This window comes from Periplaneta americana, chromosome 11, assembly GCF_040183065.1.
Source record: "Periplaneta americana isolate PAMFEO1 chromosome 11, P.americana_PAMFEO1_priV1, whole genome shotgun sequence".
Classification (NCBI taxonomy): Eukaryota; Metazoa; Arthropoda; class Insecta; order Blattodea; family Blattidae; genus Periplaneta; species Periplaneta americana.
Genome location: NC_091127.1, coordinates 103,483,900 through 103,501,267, shown reverse-complemented (window position 1 = coordinate 103,501,267; position 17,368 = coordinate 103,483,900). Strand labels below are relative to the sequence as shown.

Here is a 17,368-nt window from a genome sequence, read left to right as displayed (position 1 = left end):
TTGAACTAAAAGAGGGGTTATTCTATTCAGCTACTGTATCACTGACCATTATGCATAGCGTTCTATTTATGGGACGGTCCTTAATTTTTATCCCAGAAAGTAAATAAAGATAAAAATGGTAAGAAAGCATTCTTAAGTCACAAACTAGCAAACTTAAACTCAGAAACGCATTTTTCAAGTCATTAATAACTTTATGCAGGAATGGGTTAAGACATGGGTTACGGCCGATTTCACCAAACATATTTAACTTTAATTATCATTATTTGATACCAGTTATGTCAAAATCAGCATTTGAGTAGTCCATTACAAAAATTGATCACATATACTTTTTATTTGTAAAACTTTTATAACTTCTTATAATCACGTTCTGAAGATTCTCGTCTTTCCTTGTAGGATTTCCTAGTGCGAATTTGCATAAATTCTGCCATTTTAAACCGCATAAACGCTTATGCTAAGCCAGGGCTTGCCAAACTTTTCATAGCGAGGGCCACATTAACCATCCGAGAAAAGAATCGCGGGCCAAGTCACGTAAGTTTAAATTAATTGTAATAAACAAAACTCATAAATAACATTAATATTCAGATTTTGTGTTTTATTGACCTAAAACCTACACTTTCAAACTGTTTCCTTTTTTTTCATTCAACTCGCAAGTTATGTTTTTTTGGCAATATCTTCCACTCTGCGAGTAACTGTATGTAGGCTACTGAAAGGCTAATTTTCTCGTAAATTGTGAAAATTTTGAAAAAATGTTTGATTTCACAATGCCTGCGAATATTACATTCTTTAAAGACAGCAACTGATTCGTTACAAATCAGGCATAATTACTTTATTTTCAGTTTTAATCATTAAATAGTACCAACTCCATTGTTGTTTAAACACAGAACATTCACTGTCCATTTTCTCTTTTTTTTTTTTCTTTCTCTGCCATGATTAAAGTTACGCTGTAAGAACTACTAGTAAATGCTTGTGGATTAACTCAGAGTGCTAACACTATTCTTAACTGGATAACATTTACCACTTCGCATTTCCACTGCTCTAATATGTGTAAGCGTGTACCGAAAGAAGTCTCTGTTGTCAGCTTACAGCGGTGCAATCTCTGGTTGCTCTGCTGCCACACTTCGCGCTCGGGCTGGATAACCTACGCTCGCCTGGCAGCTGAATGCTTGCACCAGCAGCCTGTATTGTAGCAACATCATTGTTACCGCAATATACGAGCAATTTGTTTAACAATCTGGGCCTCTGATTTGATTTCATCGATCGAAGTTCGTCAATAAATTATTCTTTTATTGACTTTTAATTTTTTTTCAAGTTAGTAAATGGGCCGAACAAAAGTAGCTCGCGGGCCTGATCCGGCCCGCGGGCCGTAGTTTGGCAAGCCCTGTGCTAAGCTAACGAAGTCTCAAACAGAGCAGACTACGATTTTTCTTCGTTTATACTTCGTTTTTACGTATATAGGCTACTTCTTGTTATGCATATAAATGATAGTTTGTACTACCAATTCTAGCATAAACTAAACACGGCCTTCCGACCAACTTTCTGCTACGCAGAAAAGAATTTGCTATGGGTTTTTACACTTAAAGATCGTAGCATATACTACGAATACCATAACTTTATGCATATCAGCCAATAATACGACTAGAATATACTTTATACCTGTACCAACCGTTAAGAAATAAGTTATCATAATTAAGTCACAACGCGTAAAGAACCATTCATTCGTTAACAGTGAATGGAATGAACTATTTTACTGTACCGACCACTTTTCCACACATTCACATTCATCTGTTTTGTTTACCTGCATAAGAAGCACCCTGTAACACTGGTAATTAATAGATTCAGTTTCGGGTCAAGTATTTAAGATGACGTAACATGCAAAACACGCAGTGATTCGTGTTTGCTTTCAGTGATGAAACCGCGTGCCCTGCGTTAAGATGTAGCATCCGCGACTTTCTACTCATCTACGCATGCGTCACGAATTTGGACTGTTCAAATTCATCAGGCTGCCCAGCATGATATTTCAAAATCACTTGCGTTTCTAAGCAACCCGAGACAAATGAAGGCGTAGTTGATAATAAATTACGTTCTATAGCAGTTGAAAGAACATACATGAACAAATCCATTTCGAGTGCTACAGTAGGTTTATATATATACTTCTTCACTTTTCCCTTCACGACAAACAACTGAAGTTTGAGATCCTTCATGACGGTTCAACATACATGCCTAAATTCAATACTAAAGTACAAGAAAGTCATTACTCCCATCCCTTCAGATCGCAAGAATTTTCTAATTGGTTATTTTACGACGCTTTTTCAACTGCTACGGTTATCTAGCGTCTGAACGAGATGAAGGTGATAATCCCAGCGAAATGAGTCCAGGGTCCAGCACCGAAAGGTTACCCAGCATTTGCTCTTAATGGGTCGAGGGAAAACCCCGGAAAAACCTCAACCAGGATTTGAACCAGGGCTCGCTCGTTTCACGGTCAGGAATGCTAACGTTACTCCACAGCGGCGGACGCAAGAAAAATAATTTCGAGAGTACTGCATTTACTCCGTGGAGATCTTCCCTTTTTTCCTTTAAGAAAGAGGAGTAAATTCTGAGATCCTTCATGACGATCCGCCTACGTTCAATGCAATATAAAAGAAGTTAAGTGCCCTTCTGTTCTTTTGTTGAAATTTTATTAATACACTTCGTTTACTTTTTGGATTGTATCACAGTCTACTATACACAGTCACGAAGCTTGAGTTTTGAGGGTCCTAGAAACAATAGACTGTGACGGTACTATTTTGCATTGCCTGTAATGGGGCGATATTAGCGATCCTAGTGGTGAGCAACTATCTAATGTTTGCATATTTACTACGTATTGAGCTTCGCGACTGTATATACTAGACTGTGATTGTATCTTCATTTCTTCCTTGGCTTTCCAATTCATATAAAGCTAGAATACAGTGAGAAATCTGTAACTTGATGTCAGCACAACTGAAAACATATGCTCCAGCCAAATATGAGAATTTTCATTATCGTTGTATTATTATTATTATTATTATTATTATTATTATTATTATTATTATTATTATGAAAAAGAAAAGAAAGTAGGTCCACTGTGTAGAAAGTAAGAATTTGAAATCCCTTAAAAGAAAGAGAAGATGTACTCTGAAGAAGCAGATATAGTGGTAGGGCCTATACAGAGGGCAGTGGAGAATTAAATTATAGAAGAATGGGAGAAGAAGATGATCAAGACAGAAAATTGTGGAAATTGAATGCCGAAAGACGACAGTCGCTATAGATTAGTTAATAGTTTAATTGCAAAGACGTCACTTGTACTGGTGAATTTTTTAACGCAATGATGCTTGTGTATATATGACCATTGACCAGTAGGCTAAAGGCTCTCGCAATGACGATAAGTTAAAAAAAGGAAAGAAAACAAACGAAGAGAGGGGACAAAAGGACTCCAAGACAAGAGTAATAAAAATAAGAAGAATGTGGCAAATAAAGAATGGAAAATAGGTAGAAAAAGGATAAAGAGGGAAAGAGAATCACTGACGCGACATTGACTGTAGCTTACAGAAATGTATACTGACACAGGATTATTAAAATCAATACTCCGGATTGTAACAAACTATGTACTTGCTATAACTGAATTTCGAAACCATAATATCTAATCAAAACAAGACCAAGAAAAATGAACAAAACAAATGGAACCTGGATAATAATCTAAGCGGATTTGAAATCCTAAATGAGTTAAAATAGTACGAGTACACAGTACGTGTGTTCCATAAGGAATAATTTCAAGCCCGATCTTTTCAGCAAGGGAACTGCTGAATTGAAACATTTGGTTGCAATTTTTCAAACATTCCTACTAATTGATAGTCTTACTTTCAGATAGCCAAGCAGCACTTAAGGTACTTGAAGCCACCTTGGTTAAGTCAAAACTGGTATTGGAATGCCGCGAGTCCCTCATGATACTGGCTGAAGATAACACAGTTCAACTGAAATGGGTGCCAGGATATACAGGGACTCGTGGTAATGAGAGAGCAGATGAGGCTGTCAAAAAGGGAACCGAGATCCCATTCATAGGACTTCAGCCTGTGCTGGGACTATTTCGAAGACCAGTAAAGCAGTTATCAGAGACTGGGCTCTAAAAAAAAACCACAATCACTAGAACGCAAGTGAGGGCTGCAGATACTCAAGGCCCTAATAAGAGATTTCAATAAAAGCAGGTCAAGTGACCTGTTAAAACTGAGCAAGAAACAGCTCCGCTGGGCAGTTGGATTCCTTACAGGACACTGTGCCCTCAGGAAGAACGTGGACATAATATCAACACAACCTGTAGGTACTCGTTGTTCACAGGGTAATGAGTTTGTAGTTCATCTATTGTGCGACTGCAATGCACTCGCCATCAAAGAGTTCTCATCTTTGGAAAACATTTTCCAAAGTTCGATGAGCTATCAACTGTCCCAGTCCATAGTTTGATCCAGTTCATTAAGAACATAAAGCTATTGGACTGTTAGGATATTATGACGGGGATGCGCAATAGATCTTTTAGGTCGCAGTGCTAGGGTTGTTATAGCCCTCCCCCGCTTAAATTCAATTGATAGTCTACTTGAGGAGCTTACTTTCAAAATGATCTTTGTCCTTTCCCATAAATGTGTGGGAAATCACGAAAAACCCTTTTAGGTCTAAAATTTATTACGAGATAGGCAAGAGACATTATGAAATCAAGAGTTTGGGTGCATTTAGAATCAAATTGGAGCATGAGACTCTTGGATTTCAAAGCCAGAACTAATATTCTGTTGCAAATTTTGCTGTGGACAAGAGTCAGTTTGATTCCAATAGTCACTTTTAACGCAGGATTTTTGTGCTTTGGAGGGCGTTCTGGAGCCAAATCATGAGAGTTGTGTGTATAGTTATAATTGAAGAATGCATGGTCACAGGAAGCTCATTTTTGTTATCAGGTGAAATGAGCTCCTCACCTGTAACATTGCCAGAAATGTTGTATATAAAATAATTTCTTATTACGCAAGCCGATAATTTTCTTTCTTTATCTTCATTCTTACATAGACCTATTTGTGTGTATACATATACACACATGTGCAAATATGTTTATATTTGATTAAGAAACGTACATACAAACATATTTACTTTTTCCCTTGCCCTAACAGTTTTTCATACATTCTTACGTACTTTACGGTGTGGTGTTTTATGAGGGATCGTATTACAAAACTCCTATTATTTTAGGCTATGCGCACCTATTTTGATCATATGTACTTCATTATAAACATTCTGTCTCAGTCAGTTAAAGATTGTTAACCTAGGAAGAAACTCGCCCGTCTACATTTGACGTAATGGAAGATTTCACTAACGCCGAATTAGCTGATATTCAGCGGAGCAGAAAGCGAATATGCATGGCAAGTAAGCTCTATCGGCAAAGATTTCCAAATTGTTGAATTCCAAATTGACAAATGTACGTTGCAAAGATTTCTGGGATACAGGATCTCTTCGTTCTCCGGTCGAGAGTTGTGGACCTCAAAGTGATGCTTCAGATTTAGAGCTACAGTGACAGTAAGAAATTATGAGAATCGTTTAAGTGCAAGAAACTTGGCAAGACAAGTAGTTATTTCTCACTGGAGTGTATATCGTACGTTACGTGAATAGAAGTTGTGCCCACATCAAAGAGTAAAACATCTAGAAAAAGCGGATTACCCACAGAGAGCTGAATTCTGCACTTGGATATCAGAAAAGTGTCAAAATGATGCAGTTTCCTCGTAAGATGTTGGTTACCGATGGATTATCTTTCACCTGCGATGGTATTTTCAATTTTCCAAAATGACATATATGTGTGGAAAGAAACCCTAACGAAGTATGTTTCAACAGACACTTTCAATAGGTCTGTAAGCAGAAATCTTCGGAGTTTTTCTCTGGTTCTCCCGTTTTTCTATATTAGGCATCTATATTATTCCGTCAACATTTCTCAATTCCGCCATCTTTCCATAGCATTCCCTAAACTCTGGCTGGCGACGCAAGGAGGGGGCTGTCCTAGCGACGAGTGGGGTTGCCTGCCCGAAACTTGGGTACGCAACGAATCGTAGTGTGGTCAGCCGGTATGGGTTTGGGAATGCGCCTAGCTTGAGGGTTAGCGCAATAGATCTAATAAGATCGCATAAGGTCGCAGTGATGGGTCATAGTGCCATGACATCTCCCTTAAATTCAAATTCAGTTCAATTCAAGGTTAGTACGATATTCTAACTTTATTGGCGTGGAAACTTTGGATGTGTATCGGTCATTCTCTTCTCAGCCGCTGGTTACACTGTGTTTATTGCTCGCTGACTTATGCCACGTTTGCTGAAAGTTGACGCTTGTGCACTCACTTTTTATTACTACTCTTTACGCATTTATTTTTTCAATTTTGGTACGACAATTTTCACTATTCTCATATCCTCGCGGCACGCCAGCGATGCGATATTCCACAACAGACAAGTGAAAAGATGTAGTTTATACATACTGGAGCACCTGTTCACTTCAGTAGAGAATTTGGCTCATTTAGATCGTTATTTCCTGAATTGATAGTTTTGTTGGGGAACTTGTGTCAGTTGGCCGGCGAGGTCCCCCGATTTAAATTCGTTGCATTTGAGATGCCGTCGCAACAATCATAGATGGCGCAGAAGTGTGAGACGGGTGAGAGCTTCTTGGTATCGCTGCATGCAAGCTTGCCATCGAGCTGAAGGAGGATATTTCTAACATCTTCTCCGATATATTTCAGAATGTGATACCATTTTTCTAACAATTATACACTAGTCAAAACCTATTTTTTTTTCTCACTGTTATTTATACTCGCTTTAACATCTTTGCTCGTATCGCGAGTTAATCTTTTGGTTGAAATCCGAAGGCCTGTGTAATATTGTTGAGACTGGTTCTATTGTTGTGAACTAGATGGCGACTGTATACGTATAACTGATTTGTTATGAATATGATTTCGGTGATGAATGAGGCCGGTGATATTCAGGGATGTTGTGGTCCGAATTTCCTGGCATTTGCCTTACGGTAAGGAAAAACCCTGAAAAACCTCAACCAGGAAATTCAACCCGACTGGAAATCGAACCCGGACTCTCTGGGTAAGAGACCAGCATGCTGACCCCTACATCACAGAGGTGGTCTCAAAACATATTGTGTGTTAACAATTCAGTTGTTATTTTATATTTTAATTAATGACATTTAATACTTTTAAATGTAAAATTCGTAAAATTCTTTTACATTTTTAGATAGTCTGGAAACGAATGCCATATTGTTTACATAGTCCATTTTAAAAACATTTTGATCTTTTATATACCATTACTTCCAATGCTTTTGTTTTATAGCGGTTAACTATCATTGTGAGAACAAAAACGTAGCAGTGTAGTGTTCGAAATTTGAACGTCACATGGTACAAAATGAATAATGGATTTGATCCTACTTGTTGATGTACAAATATATCACAAAACCTGTTTGTGTTTGGGTACACGTTAAATTATTTGGTTATGTGTTACGGTACAATGACCTTCGTTTATTCCTACAAGCCTGGACCTTCGCGTGACCAGCTAGACGTTCGTAGGAAAACGATCGGTTGAAGTATTATTGAACCTAAACATATGGTATTTTTCATGTCTAAAAATAACTTTGAAGATTGGGAATGTTTTTTTTAATAATGTGGTTCAGTGAATTATCTCCAATTACCTCTGAAGATATTTGACGTATATCCCTTACAAACCTGTATATTATACTGGACAAGGTTTGGATTTTTGCTTTTCAAGCATTTTAAACCTTACACACAAGCTTAGCACTTGACAGTACTTTAGTAATATGGGTCAGGACAACGCCAAGTCTGCACCTACTGTAAGTCAATACAGGTTATTATATTAACAAACAACAAATAACTTACTCACGACATAGCCCGGATTCCAACCTACGACCACTAAACTGAGAGCCTTAGCCATTCAATACATTGCGACCGACAAGTCTTTAATTAACAACTTTTATTACTAGTACACGGTTTCATTAGATACGTTATTGCTTTAGATGTATTCATACACATCTGTCGCATATACCAAACGGATCACAATAACTACAGAGCGGCATATTCCAGAAATATATAAAATTAATACAAGAATTTAAGTATAATGACAAAAAATACGTGAAAACTGAACTAAAAGAAAATTAAAAAAGTAAAAGTAAAGGAAATTCGACCTTAGAACTCCATGTATAATTGGGATAGTTAGCCATTCTGCTGGCAGTGTAACGGCTTACAAATTGCAACTGACGCACAGTCAAAAGACGTAACGAAGGGTCTGTTTTAAATAATGATAAAAGTGGCTACCCGTAGGCCTATGTGTCTGCAACGAAAGTGTGCTAACATCTACCCCTTAGGCTCGTGCAACTTGGGATAGTTTTCATTAATATATCGTATTTATACAGTGTATAAGGGATATAAGTGCCATTATTTTAACTGATGATTATTCATGTCATAAGGAAGAAAAAAGGTCCTTACAATTTTTTTTATAATTGCATCACAGTATTTAACTAATTATTAAATTTTACAATATTAGACGGTTTGCAACGTTGCTGGATAGGAAGGAGTGGGTTTATAAGTACACAGTACAGCTCAAACGGGTACAAACATGCGGGTACAGACATACCGGTACAGATGCTCTGTTCTAATGCAGGACCGGACCATGATAATACTGTTGTTTACATAAAACGAGCAGCAAAAACAAACTTTCAATCTCATTAATACATTTACATTTTATGTAACAATATTGCTTCAATTCTTATTGTATGTCTAAAAAATAAACAATAAATGTTTTTATGTACAAAATCACACGAACTTTTTTCTTATGCAAAATTTTAATCTCTCCCGCTTCCGTAAAGCAGTATCATTTTAAAACAAATTTCTGGTTGTGTCATTTTCGAAACGGGATAAGAGACTCCTAGTTTCTAAAATCGTTGAGTAATGCTACAAAAATTGGCCGATTAGGTAACCTTCTTTGAGGAAAACGTTGACGGTACATCCTTCACTTGAATTACGACGACTTTCTCCATAAATTAATAACATATGACATTCCTAAACTGTAAATGACATTGTAAATTGTTTATTGAATGCCCTGTACTGAACTGTCATCCGCTCGGCAGTAGAGCTATGGACAGGAAGCTTGAACTCAGCTGACTCGTACTTACGTCTGTGCAGAGTACCACCTGTGAACACGTTGCCATGTCTCTCACGCCAGAATTTTAACAAATTTAAGCATTCATTTTTATTTAATTTTACGAAAACGTAATAGAACACACAAATATTTATTTAAACAAATATTAACTCTTTGCTAGATATACCTACTCATGTAATTGTTTTCGTAATTTGACAAACGATATGCAGTATAACGCAAATAAAATAAGAAAATAAATATTTTTTTCTGGGCAAGTTTTGACCCTATGTTGCATAGACATTTTTTGATCCTGTAGACCGTCCCCGACGACTGTGAAAAGGACTGCACTTATACTCCTTACATCCTGTATTTAGTAGGAGTCAAGTTTCTCGTAAAGCTATAAATGAAGGCAATAGGTACAGCACATGTAGAAATGTCAACACATTTTGACAGAGATAGCAACTCGCTCGCACCTTGTAACCTCGAAACTGTACTTTATCCACGGTACATTGAAGCATGTACGCGACACAACAGGAAGGGAAGAACTTGAGCAGAGTGAACATTCACATACGTTTTCTCCACACTGTCACTTCCTATGCCGGCCTTGCTTAGCTAATTAATTCAAGAGATGTTAGTGTAAACTGTAAACAAACCCGCTGATTTGAAATATTCGTCTTCAGTGGCAGGTCATACATCTTGCCACTGCATGGTGAGTTCACTGGCCAAGAACGATGGGGTTTAAGGGAAAGAAAGAGAAGTCAAACCAGAGTACTAAAAATCCCTGTTCGTTGTTGAGAGGGCTTCGCGCAAATTTAACTGAATAACAACTGTCCCTAACTTCACCAAATTCTTTTTGTAGATAGGCGCATCATTACCCAGTCGAAAATTCAGATTCAAAGTCACGCGACCAAAAGTGAAATTTTTATGGATCCTAAAGTTCTTTGGCAGAGGTTTCATTTATTTTTTTAAGAGAATCTCAATACAGAGTGTTTCAAATATAGAGGGCATAATTTCAGATATATATTCCCCATATGTAGACAATACAAAAAGTTCATTACAACATGTGTCCGGAAATGCTTGGTTTCCGAGTTATGGCCTTCAAAACAGTGATATTCACCGGAACGTTTTTCTTCCCGCAGGTAGTCTAGGTGTCGTGACAGAAGATATGAACAGAGGACACTCTGACAGTTAATTCCGAGACGAAGGATACATTGAGTGTTGTGTTTGGCGTCGTACTGTGCGACATGTACTCAAATCAGCTGGTAGAAGTGCACTTCATGTACGGTAAGGCAGACGGCAATGCTGCGCTGGCTCATCGTTCGTACCAGGAGAAGTACCCTAATCGACGGATAGGTAGAGGTGGCCCAATTGCTTGGCCTCCACGCTCACCTGATTTGAACAATATCGATTTCTATTTGTGGGGCTATTTAAAATCATTGGTGTATTCGTCTCCGGTGCCTGACATGGAAACCCCTTCGGAATCGAATTGTGGCAGATTGTGAGGAAATACGCAATACTCCTGGAATTTGGGATCGTGTTAGCAGGGCCATGAGACATCGATATGAGGCCTGTATTCAAGCAGGAGGTGGACATTTTGAACATCTGCTGTAAAGGCAACTAACTGCGGAAAGAAAACCTTTCCGGTGAATATCACTGTTTTGAAGGCCATAACTCGGAAACCAAACATTTTAGGACATATGTTGTAATGAACTTTTTGTATTGCCTACATATGGGGAATACATACCTGAAATTATGCCCTCTATTTTTGAAACACCCTGTATAAAGAAAAATGGTCCCAAATGAATCGACTATGAATCGATAAACTAGCCGATAACAGCAGTCATCACTGCACATTACAATACAAGACATTGTTTAGTCAATTATCCGAAGACAATAAGTGTCATAAGTGACACCAATAAGGCATACTCATGAGGCAACTAACCCATGAGATAATGGGGTACTGCCATTGAAGACGATATATTAATGAGAACTAAATCCAGTTCCTTCCCCCCTTCATTGTATACATATCGCTGACTTGCCACATATAACTTATAATTTTCACATACATGACGTTCTCGAATCCTTAAATGAATCGACTTCAGTAATGATTCAACTCAGTGAACTCCCGAATATCAAAACACATTTTCACACACTAGACACCACTTATTTAATTCATCACAAACGTGACGTATCTATAACTCGTTTTATAAATATTGTAGCTGCACTATGTGAATTCTAAATTCATCACGTTACGAAACAACTTAAACCATAAGTCTTCAAAAGTTCATGTGAAACTATTTGTGCACACAAATTACGTATCCTTGAATGAGTCGATTCACAGTAACGACTCAATTCAGCAAGTTGACAAAGAATGCTAAAGACATCTACCCACAAAAACAACAAAACAATAAAAATACTAGTTTGGTAACACTTATACCAGCTGATGTTCTCTTGTTTCACATAGCAACGGACACAAACAATTGCAACGCACGAGGCGGGCCCTCACACCAAACTAAGACAGGCCAGCATATCTTGCACTAACTGTACATATCCTTATCAACATCAGATGCGTCACTTTGGTTTACAAACCACATCAGCGGAAACTACTTGTCGAGCCTCCGCGGAAGTCAGGGGGCTGCTATTCCATGAACGTTGTGATTTAAGTAGTGCGGGCCTGTCTGTCAAACTTCGAGAAAAGAGGTGACGCATTGCAATGAGAAGTACTAGTGTTAACTTCAGAGGCAGGGTCATTGACAAGCAAGCTTGAACCATGTAAACGATTTTGCAAATGCATTTTTTTTTAATTCACTGTTTACTAACTAGTATCTGATAGTGCTTTCTGGTTATGCTCATAGATGGGGTTACTTTTGCAAACTATGTGACGTTGAAACGTATGTTCAGATTTCTGTCCAATGACAGTACTGAAAATTCCCCGACAGCCGACCCCGGGACCTCCAGATCTAGAGGCCAACAGAGGCAGTTCACATGCAGTTTGTCGTTAGAAATTTAACTCCTGGTGATACACAGGACATACTGGAAGTCAATGGGTAATTATCAAAATAAGTGCTAATGCTGTATGTTTATTTATTACTAAATCAGGTAATCGTTCAATGGATTCATTCCCTGGGTATAAAATTAAGTAAACTCAGGTTCGATTCATTGCAAGGAGCGGACATTTCAATTATATATGAAAGCTCGTTTGTTATTCAGACCCATACAAATGAAGTGTCACGAGACGATGTTCTTCGATCTCAATCGAGATGGCTCGCTTCTCTGTGTACTAGTATGCAAGAATTTCGCCACGTTATAAAAAGGTTCAAGTTGTTTGCTGCTTATCTGGTTATGTTTGCAGATAATACAAACAAATTATCTCATACTATAAACAATCTGCTCTCAACAAAACTCTGTTGTCAACTCTTCATTGTCCACGTGCTTAATTAAACAATATAATATATAACACTGTAAGTTACACACAAACATGATTCTGCGATCCGAGTTATTTTTAAGCTAATGCAAACAATAAACAAATAACTAGTAAGGAAATTATTATATAAGCTGCCAAGAACTGTATGTAGCGTATGTATGTATGTATGTATGTATGTATGTATGTATGTAAGTAAGTAGGTAATTTAGGCGGCTTTATCAACATCTCAGGTTATTTAGCGTCTGAATGAGATGAAAGTGATAATGTCGGTGAAATGAGTCAGGGGTCCAGTACCGAAAGTTACCCAACATTTGTTCATATTGGGTTGAGGGAAAACCCCGGAAAAAACCTCAACCAGGTAACTTGCCCCGACCGGGAATCGAACCCGGGCCACCTGGTTTCGCGGCCCGACGCGCTAACCTCCACAGGTATGGACTGTATGTATGTAAAATTGAAATTATGGTTTATTTAACGACGCTTGTAACTGCAGAGGTTATATCAGCGTCGCCGGTGTGCCGGAATTTTTGTCCCGCAGGAGTTCTTTTACATGCCAGTAAATCTACTGACATGAGACCGTCGCATTTAAACACACTTAAATGCCATCGACCTTCGCCGGAATCGAGCCTGCAACTTCGAGCATAGAAGGCCAGTGCTATATCAACTACGCTACCGAGAGCGACTGTATGTATGTATGTATGTATGTATGTATGTATGTATGTATGTATGTATGTATGTATGTATATATATAATGTATGTATGTTTATGTCTTAAATATTTATATTATTTCTTTTGTAAAGGTAGTAAGGTGATAAAGGAGAACTGTTGACAGAAAAACAGAGGATGCGGAAATAATTAAAATCAAAAACTTTCATATCAGCAACTTGCACTAGTAATAGCGAGATAGACAATTTTTCACAGATAGGAGCCGTGTTAAATTGGTTCATTTTACGACGCTTTACCAACTTCGATGATTATCTAGCACTTAAGTGAAATGAAAGTGATAATGCTAGAGAAATAAGTCCAAGATCCAGCGTCGAAAGTTACCCAGCATTACCTCTTAATTGGTAGAGGGGAAAACCCCGGAAAAAGATCTCAACCAGCTAACTAGTCCCCCCACAAGATTTGAGCCCGTGCCCACAGTTTTGCAGTCCGACATGTAGACTCTACTCCACGCGGTGAACCACAGGAGATAAAGAGTTCGCAATCTGCCAGCTCTAGAGCCGATCACTGCAGTTAAATCACAAAGTGTGACGGAAATTCCTTAAGATAAACCACCCCAAATACCTTCCCTTATTACGTCACGTGACAGAATAAATGTTTACCGCTGATAAGTATTCTCCCTCCAGCTAGAAGCAGCCACTGCGCAGGCTTCTGAAATACAAATTGAAGTGAACAGTGGCGGCTACCATTGCTTGGTTGCCGTATGTAGAATTCAATTCGAGATTCGCGGGTTGAAATCAGGGGTGGCCCGTCCTTATGTGCTACAGTGCTACAGCACAATAATAATGTTTGCTCAAATAATGTATTTGTAATACCATAGTATTTGATCTGTCATTTGACAATTTCCCGTGGTTATGTGTTTGGTCTTCGCTCTTCGGGGCCTCAGGGGGTTCGTTGTGCTACTCAGAACTCCACATGAGAATGTAGACAATTATGCGCATGTGCGAAGCTGAAATCACTGCTCGGATTGGCTATTTTTACGAGGGAAATTGTTGTAATCAGCTTCAGCACGACACAGCTTGGAGATTACAAAAGTAAAGCGTAACGAAAGAATACTTGTTTGTGGAAGAACTCTGAACTATTTACAATATATTTGGTAATTCAAGTGTCCAACTGCTGCTGCCATCTATCTCCTGACGGAAAATGAAATCCCAGAAAATTGAAGCTAAGGAAGTATGTGACCGTATAATTCAGGAAGCTGCTCACCGTTTCCAGCCTTTAAGCTACCTAGAGGCAACAAAATTGTTAAACAGCAAATTTTTTGACAATTTTTCGCATAATTTTCCTGAACGCGAACTGGAAGTTGCTGTCAACAGCTAGGCTATACTGTACTGAACAAAGTAGTGTTAAAGACACAACTTGAAGTTCTATACGAAGACCCGACTTGCGAAATATATATGGAGTTGTTGAATTGTTACAATACATAGTCAATTTACAGGATCCATTCTATGAAGTAACTAAGTTGTTAAATATTTTTTTTACAATACCAATGACCACTGCTGAGCCAGAAAGATGTTTTCTTGCTTGAAACGCATTAAAAAAAAACAATTTTAAGGAACACTATGTCCCAGGATCGTCTCACTGCTCTTGCCATACTGTTAATAGAAAAGAGTATGATGTCCAAGATGGAGGGGTTTAACACCAGAATAATTGACAAGTTCTGCAGTAGGAAGGAACGTCGTATGGACTTCATATTTCTCACTAGGTGAGTCTCAAATTAAGATAAATACATATAAGGGTGTACAGTAGGCCGATAAGAGATTGTAGCACACTCGTTATTTTGACCACCAGCCGCTACTGGTTGAAATGTGACGAAATTCATAGTATGGCCTTCAGGAGGGAAAATAATCCAGGGATCCCGGCCGCATATTTACAACACGAAAACATCCTTGTTTTTTAGTCATAAAATTTAAAGCAGAATTTATGCGCCAGGTGTTACTCGCCTAGGTAGACTACTTTTCTGACATGTCTCTGCGGTCTGTCTTGACTGAGATTGCAGTCTACCTCCAGCACATCTTGTGTAATTAACAGACAAGACAAGAAACAAAATAGAAATATGAAGGAGGGTAGAACAACGTAGGCCTATAGGCTGCATTGCGTGCGAACATGAATACTGAACAGGCCCGCGAAATAAAAAGAAAACAACTTCCTTCAAATGAGAAAGGGAAGTTAAGCTGAGAGTTCATGCCGTAGATTAATAGATTAATTAGGTTGATGCATAAGTTCTGTAAAGTTTTTGTTCATCACAACACTGCGTTGTTAGGACACTTTTATCGTTTGTAATTTGTTATTTGGAGTGTTTTGCTTGTAAATACACCTTAAATTTTGTGGATTTGAAGAAAGTTTATGCTCTCTGTGGCCTAAAAAAGATGAAGTGTCTAGTGAAGAAAGAAAACAAATAATCAAACAACACTTCCCACATGTTTTTATGTGTGAGTTTAAAAGAGGAGCAAAGACAGTGTATGCGGCTCGAAGCATTTGTATCGTATATGGGGAGAACGCCATCGGAGAAAGCACTGCAAGAAAATGATTCTGTAGCTTCAACACACAACTTCCCGTACAAAAGTTAGTGCACATCCGCAGTAGATGATGTTATGCATCTGGTAGGATAAATAAAGCGTCGTGTATTAGGAATTGCTTTCCAGGAAAGTAATCATAACTATTGACCGTTATTGCCAACAACTCAGATGCCTTGCTGCCGCAATTGAAGAAATAAGACCGGGAACACTGCATCAAGTGCTGCTGCAACACAATAACGTACGTCCACACTTCGCTAACATGACGAAAGCAAGTATTCAGGAGCTTGGTCAGGAAGTGATTCCACATCTTCCATATCCTCCCGATCTTGCGCCCTCAGATTTCCACCTTCTCCGTTCTCTATCCAACAATCTTCAAGGGAACTCCTTTGGTAACGAAGGTGCTTTATAAACTTGGCTTGACGACTTCTTTAACTACAAACCAGCAGATTTCTTCAGACGCGAAATAGAAAAACTACCCCAGCGTTGGGAGAATATCATAGATAATGTAGGAGAATTTATTACTGACAAATTTTTGTTTTATATTCATCTCAAATAAAAATTTTGTCACAGCGAAAAAAAAAATGCTATGAATTTTTGCATCAACAATATATTTGAATACTCCCCCAGAATAATGGTCTAAGTACATAGGGAAACCATGAGCTATATCTGGGGGGGGGGGTGTTCATTTGTTCTGGAGGACTGTTCGGAACCTCGCAGAGTGAGGGTGATTGTGGAGTATTGGTGGAATGATAACAATTGTAAGAGGAAAAGAGAGAACCCCGAGGAAACCCCCTCGCGCCCGGTTTGTCATCACAACTTCCTTCATGACCACATGGGATCGAACCCGGGTCGCTACGATGGAAGGCAGAGAGGCTAACCATTCGGCCACGGGCGTGAATCATGCCATAGATCAGACCTGCAGAACTGTAACTCCTGAGAGCGACTGCCTTCTTGTCCCTTCTACCCCACCCACCTTTTCTATCAGTGTGCTCATGACATTCTAGACTAGACAGCATTTCGGAAGGCGGTTAGCTTCTACAGTATATGCGCCGTAGCATTTCTGGTATGTGACGTCACAAACTTGTACAGTAGAACCAATCAGAATCAGTCTATAACAAGCACTTCCCGAGTTCGTTTGTTCACGTGCGAGTGTTTCAATACATTGAATAAGTAAAACTAACATTTACTGTGTGTATGTAAGATAAATAAATGAAAGAAGAGACGTTGCAACGTTGCCAACGTGCAAGAAACGATTGCAGAAGCATGTGGTGTGGAATTGAGAACTATGCAAAGAATTTTGTTAGTTAAGGAAAGAGTTTATGTTTGATGTCATGTTTATAGTAACCAACAGCTAAGGTCATTATTATCTTTTGATAATTTAAATTCTCTCCTGCGCTATTTGTATTGCATATGCGCGTGAAGTACGATGTGGCAATGTTGTACGCTGCCTCGCTCTCTCTATCTGTCTCTCTCGACGCAAACGCTAGCAGACAACCGCCTTCCGAATTGCCGTTGACTCTAGTTGCGCTCAGCTA

General features: G+C 38.6%; 1 protein-coding gene across 11 annotated transcripts in view; it reads right to left on the bottom strand.

Annotated features, from left to right (window-relative positions):
• The window catches only part of LOC138709217 (uro-adherence factor A-like), a 1,183,483-nt gene that overhangs the window by 245,761 nt on the left and 920,354 nt on the right, over window positions 1-17,368 (bottom strand). The window contains exon 1 of one of the 11 annotated variants that reach the window (XM_069839815.1): window positions 11,608-11,698. The exons of 9 other annotated variants lie outside the window; for them this stretch is intronic. The gene's annotated coding sequence lies outside the window, so the exon portion shown is untranslated. Of the gene's footprint in view, window positions 1-11,558; window positions 11,699-17,368 lie in introns of those variants that run through there. One more of the 11 variants, XM_069839813.1, reaches the window with a different exon arrangement.